The 5,926-nt window shown below is 45.7% G+C and overlaps 1 pseudogene; it reads left to right on the forward strand.

Moving 5' to 3' along the window:
- The first annotated feature begins 3,943 nt into the window (after positions 1-3,943).
- On the forward strand, positions 3,944-4,803 carry LOC105945120 (annotated as a pseudogene).
- The last annotated feature ends 1,123 nt before the right edge of the window (positions 4,804-5,926 follow it).

Here is a 5,926-nt window from a genome sequence, read left to right on the forward strand (position 1 = left end):
GGAGAATGGAATTTCAAAGGGGAAAGTGTGGAGGTGGGGAGGGAGGGAATTACCATGGGATTTTTTTTATAATCATGGAAAATGTTAACAAAAATTTTTAAAAAAACAGGTGATGGGGGGTAGGGGAGGGGAGAGAGATGGCTTAGTGGTTAAGGTGCTTGCCTGCAAAGCCAAAGGACCTCAGTTCTATTCCCCAGGACTCACAGAAGTCAGCTGCACAAGGTGGCATCTCTACCTCTGCCTCATTCCCTCTTAAATAAAAATAAATAAAATAAAAGATGATGTGGGATCCTGAGACTCCATAGTAAGTTCCAGGTCAGCCTGGGCTAGAGTGAGATTCTACCTTGAAAAACCAAAATGATAACAACAACAAAACAACAAAAAAACCTGGGAAAAAAATAAGAAAAAAAAGATGATGTGGGGCTGGAGGAATTGCTTAGTGGTTAAGGCACTTGGTGGAAAGCCAAAGGACCCAGGTTCGATTCCCCAGGACCCACATAAGTCAGATGTACGAGGTGGCACATGTGTCTGGAATTCATTGGCAGTGGCTGGAGGTCCTAGCATGCCTATTCTGTCTGTCTCTCTGTGTGTCTCTGTCTCTCTCTCTCTCAAATAAAAAATAAAAAAACATTATTTTCCTCTTTTTTTCCGCTGGGATGAGGCTGCAGTTGCTCCTGCTGTCCTGCTGGAAGGTCAGCTCTGAAGGCCAACTCTACCCAGCAGAGTGGCAGGGGCCGAGCAAGGTGTGGAGAGAAGGAATGGCCAGGGAGGCCAAGGGAAAATAAGGAGTGTCACCAAAGCCAAGAGACCATGTCAGAGTTCTGTGTGCGCTGGAAGCTCAGGGAAGAGGCCATTCGTTGTTAGCCATGGTCAAATGATGGCTTTGAAAGGCAGCTTGGTGTGTGGTGAGGATGGGACCCAGGCAAGGAGAGAACAGAGGGGTGGTAGTGCTGATATTATGATACGGAATTGACAAAAGAAAAGCTTAGAAAAGAATGCGATGGACTGCCACTCAGCTTTATCAAATCTTAGTAGTTTGTCATATTTGCTTTAGATTTACAAAAATGAAAGATAGTTGAGTCCCTCTGTATAGCTTCAATCTCACATCCTACCTTCCAGAGCTAGTCATTGTTATTAATTAGGCATCTTTCACTTTTGTGCTTAATTAACCCTGTGATTACATTTATATGTCTGTATAAATTCATATGTAATATTTATTTTTAAATTCTTTGGATCTGGGGCTGGAGAGATGGCTTAGCAGTTAAGCGCTTGCCTGTGAAGCCTAAGGACCCTGGTACAAGGCTCGATTCCCCAGGACCCACATTAGCCAGATACATAAGGGGGTGCAGGTGTCTGGAGTTTGCAGTGGCTGGAGGCCATGGTATGCCCATTCTCTCTCTATCTGCCTCTTTCTTTCTCTATCACTCTCAAATAAATAAATAAAAATAACAAAAAATTTTTTTTTAATTCTGTGGATCTAAATAAATATTATACATGCTATTTCTTTCTACAACTTGTTTGTTTTTACGTTGAACTTAAATTCATTATAAGTATACTTTAGCAAATGTGGTACATGCCTATAACCCCAGCACTTGGGAAATGGAGGCAAGGGGTTTAGGCATTCAAGGTCATTCTCCTCTGACTTAGTGAGTTTGAAGCGAGCCTGATATAAATCAGTGGATAGTGTACCTCGTATATAATATGCATATAGGTCTTAACTGAGCAACTTCACATAACGGCTGTTTGAGCTGTCTCCAGATGCTCTGCTTACAAACGTCACTGGGCATTCCCGTGTGTCCTTTTTACTGCATGTGAGCATCCTTGGGAAGGTCATGCAGCGGCCCTGCAGGGCACCACCAGCAGCACCCCAGCTTCTGTTTCTATCACACTGTTGCCGACATTTGCTTTGGCCAGGCTTTCTGACGTCACCTTTCAGATGGGAAGTGAAATCCCCTCTCACTAGATCACATTCATTTCTCCCTCACAACTCGTGAGTTTGAACATCTTTGATGTTGGCAATCTGGCTTCCTTTTCTAACTTGCTTCCTTCATCCCATTACTTGTTCTCTGGAGTTCTTGACTGTTTTTCTTATTGACTTGTGAAAAGTCATTCTGTATTGCAGACCCTCACCTTTGTCAGAAATGTGCATTACATCTGTTTCATTCAATCTGTCTTTTGTATTTTAGTTTGTTTTGTGTCTTCTTAAAACATTCTTTTTGTTTATTTTTATTTATTTGACAGCAACAGACAAAGAGGCAGATAGATAAAGAATGGGTATGCCAGGGTCTCCAGCCCCTGCAAACCAACTCCAGATGCATGCACCACTTTGTGCATCTGGCTTACATAGGTACTGGGGAATCGAGCCTTGAACCAGGGTCCTTTGGCTTTACAGGCAAGCACCTTAACCTCTAAGCCATCCTTCCAGCCCCCTAAAGCATTTTTTAAGTATTTTTAACATATATACATTGCTGTTCACTGTGGGGTAATTAGGGCTCTGTCAGTCTCTAGGGATGGGGGCTGTGCCCCAGAATATTTTTATTGACAATTCCCATACATATGCATACACACAGACAATATATCATGATCATAATCTCTTCCCATTATTCTCACTTCCCTTCCCAAATTCCACCTCCACTGAATGCTTTCTTCTTTCCATCTAGTCTCTCTTCTGTTTTGATGTCATCATCTTTTCCTCCTGCTATGCAGGTCTTGTGTGGTAGCATCAGCTACCATGAGGTCATGAATATCAAGGCCACTTGTGTCCAGAAGACAGCACTGTGAGCACTCTTCTCTCTCCTTTGGCTCTTCCATTCTTCCCTACACCTCTTCCACAATGGACCCTGAGCTTTGGAGGGTCTGATAGAGATATTGCAATGCTGACACTAAACTTTTCACTTTTTAGAACTATAATGACTTGTGAGTTACCCAGTGGTCACCACAATCTGAAAAGAGAAGCTTCCCTAACCAAAAGTGAGAGAGAGCTTACGTATTGAAAGGGCAGCTAGACAGCAGTAGTAGTTCTCTGCCTAGGGCTTACAAACTACTAAGCCATAGACTTTGTTTGTTTTTTGTTTTGGTTTTTTGAGGTAGGGTCTCACTCTGGTCCACACTGACCTGGAATTAATTATATTTTCTCAGGGTGGCCTCAAACTCATGGCGATCTTCCTACCTCTGCCTCCCAAGTGCTGGGATTAAAGGCATGCACCACCACGTCTGGCTGCCATAGGCTTTTGATTAGGTTTTCAGTACCACACAGGAATTCCTTCTGGAAGACTGGACCTCAAGTACAATCAGAGAGTGGTTGGTTTTTCCAATAACAGACATGCCACCATGGCACCAGTTGGTACATTTGGCCTGGCTGTCCAGGTGTAAAGCCTGTAGGGTACACTGCTGGTTAATACCACTGATGAATTTTTCTCCCTCAATAGGCTACGTAGCTCTTTCCAGTATCCTGACAGCTAATCAACAGGGAGGAGGTTTCAAGCTCAGCTCCATCTTGATTTCTCAGTAACCTGTAGCCCAAACATGTGGACTCTTCGGCAATACAATCTTACCATTTAGTTCTGGTGGGTAACAAAGAGCCTTGGCAATAACCTATAATGTTTTGGGGACAACAGGGACATCCCTGGCCAGAAACTTGCAGGAAGGTATCCCACCCCTAACAGATGTTCTTAATTTTAATCTATTCGAACATGCAGTGTTTCCTTTTATGACTTGTTTTTTCAGGACAAGTTTTTTTTGGGGGGGGAGGTTTCTTTTTATATTTTATCTACCACTGGCTTTTAGCAGGGAATGGATCAAAATATGCAAAATACGTGCTAATTACTCCATGTGGACACTCTAAATAGGTCTTAAAGATATCTTAAAAAAAGGCTGAAGGGACATATGCCTAATGTACAACAAGGGCCACACTGCAGCACCTCAAAAAGTGTTAGAGGAGCGACAGCGACGCAAGATGGCAGCCACCACGGGCTCAGGAGTAAAAGTCCCTCGCAATTTCCGACTGTTGGAAGAACTGGAAGAAGGCCAGAAAGGAGTGGGAGATGGCACAGTTAGCTGGGGTCTAGAAGACGACGAAGACATGACGCTTACCAGATGAACAGGGATGATAATTGGGCCTCCAAGAACAATTTATGAAAACCGAATATACAGCCTTAAAATAGAATGTGGACCTAAATACCCAGAAGCACCTCCCTTTGTAAGATTTGTAACAAAAATTAATATGAATGGAGTTAACAGTTCGAACGGAGTGGTGGATCCAAGAGCCACGTCCATGCTAGCCAAGTGGCAGAACTCCTACAGCATCAAAGTCATCCTGCAAGAGCTGCGGCGCCTCATGATGTCTAAAGAGAACATGAAACTCCCTCAGCCGCCCGAAGGACAGTGTTATAGCAACTAATCTCTCAGAGCCCCAGGCCCCGCCCCATCCAATCTAAGCAGTCTGCATTTTCCACAGTAGTGCATTTTCTAGATACGTCTCGTAGACCTCAGAGTACTGGAAAGGAAGCTCCCACTCAAAGGCAGTTGATCTTAAGATACTGTATGTGATACTAATTTGTTTTGTCCATTTGAAACCTCTAAGTTGTGCTATGTAACAGACCATCCTGTCAAGTGTAACCACTGTCCGCGTAGTTGAACTTCTGGGATCGAGAAGGTATTTTTGAGTCGGTTCCCATCAGGAGCGGTGGGGCACATCTCACACAACTGTGAACAGACACGTCACACAATCACCTTGCTGCTGGTCACATGGCCTGGGTCTGCCTTCTCCCCTGCCCTGCCCTCCCGCCATGGGCCCTGCGTGGCGGCCTCTTCGAGGACGCAGGAAGGCTTCAGGTAGCAGCCTGTGGCACTACTGCTGGGTTTGGGGGGTGCTTGACCTGTACCCCTGCTTTCTTAAGTCTTAAGGACACCCTCTTCCAAGCCATCATCCTGTCCCCACCCTCCTCCACTCCCGCCCTTGGCCAAGGCATCGATTGTAACCCACTGTCCCTCTGAAATGGCCCTGGGTGAGGAGGTCAGGGCTTCCCCGTCTCCTCCCCCCACCTTTACCGAGGGGTGCTGCTTTCTCTCTCCTCCACTCCCTGTTGCCCGTCACCACCCAACACTTTCACGACACTTCCTTGCTGTGGCCCGACGCCATCAGATGAGGTCGGAAGCGCCCGGCCTCCCTCGCTTGGTTCTGGAACCGTTCCTTACTCGCCACCAGCCTGCGGTCACCCTCAGCTGATGCGCCGTCAGCTCAGGTTTGATGAGGGTGACTCAGACCTGCCAGCACTGAGAGAGCCCGTGGTTACACCTGGAGAATGGCCCATGGTGACACGTGTAGGCACATGGCTCCACTGAGCCCTTCCCCTGTCCAGTAATCGATTTGTTTTACACATTGTTGAAGAAGGTTTTGAGCAGGGCTCAGAGGTCACCCTGGCCACCCGGCGGGTCTCGTGTGGAACCTGACAACTGGAACAAGAGGACCTTGACCGGAGGACTCTCGTTTCGGTGCTGCTGCTGCTCAGACCTCGGCGGGGACACAAAGGAGCTCGGGGTCAATGGTGGGCCTGGCCTCCTGCCACATTGCTGTGTGACCACTAAATGCTGAAATGTGGATGCATACCGAAATAAAGGCCATTCATTGTGAAAAAAAAAAAAAGTGTTAGAAACATAAAAACCAATCGGACTGCTATTATAATGAAGCCAGCACTGGGTAAATCATCTATGTTCTCTATGATTTGTTTTTTCATCTGAGAGCTGCAAAGACCTTTCATAAATAAAGCGCCTGTAAGGACCAAAGGAATGATAGATTTTAAATTTTTCAGGCTACAGAGATAGTCTAGTGGTTAAGGCACTTGCCTGTGAAGCCTAAGAACTCATGTCCAAATCTCAAGGTCCCATGTAACCAGATGCACAGTGATGCAAGTGTGCAATGTCGCAG

The sequence above is a fragment of the Jaculus jaculus genome, chromosome 4 (genome assembly GCF_020740685.1).
Source record: "Jaculus jaculus isolate mJacJac1 chromosome 4, mJacJac1.mat.Y.cur, whole genome shotgun sequence".
Classification (NCBI taxonomy): domain Eukaryota; kingdom Metazoa; phylum Chordata; class Mammalia; order Rodentia; family Dipodidae; genus Jaculus; species Jaculus jaculus.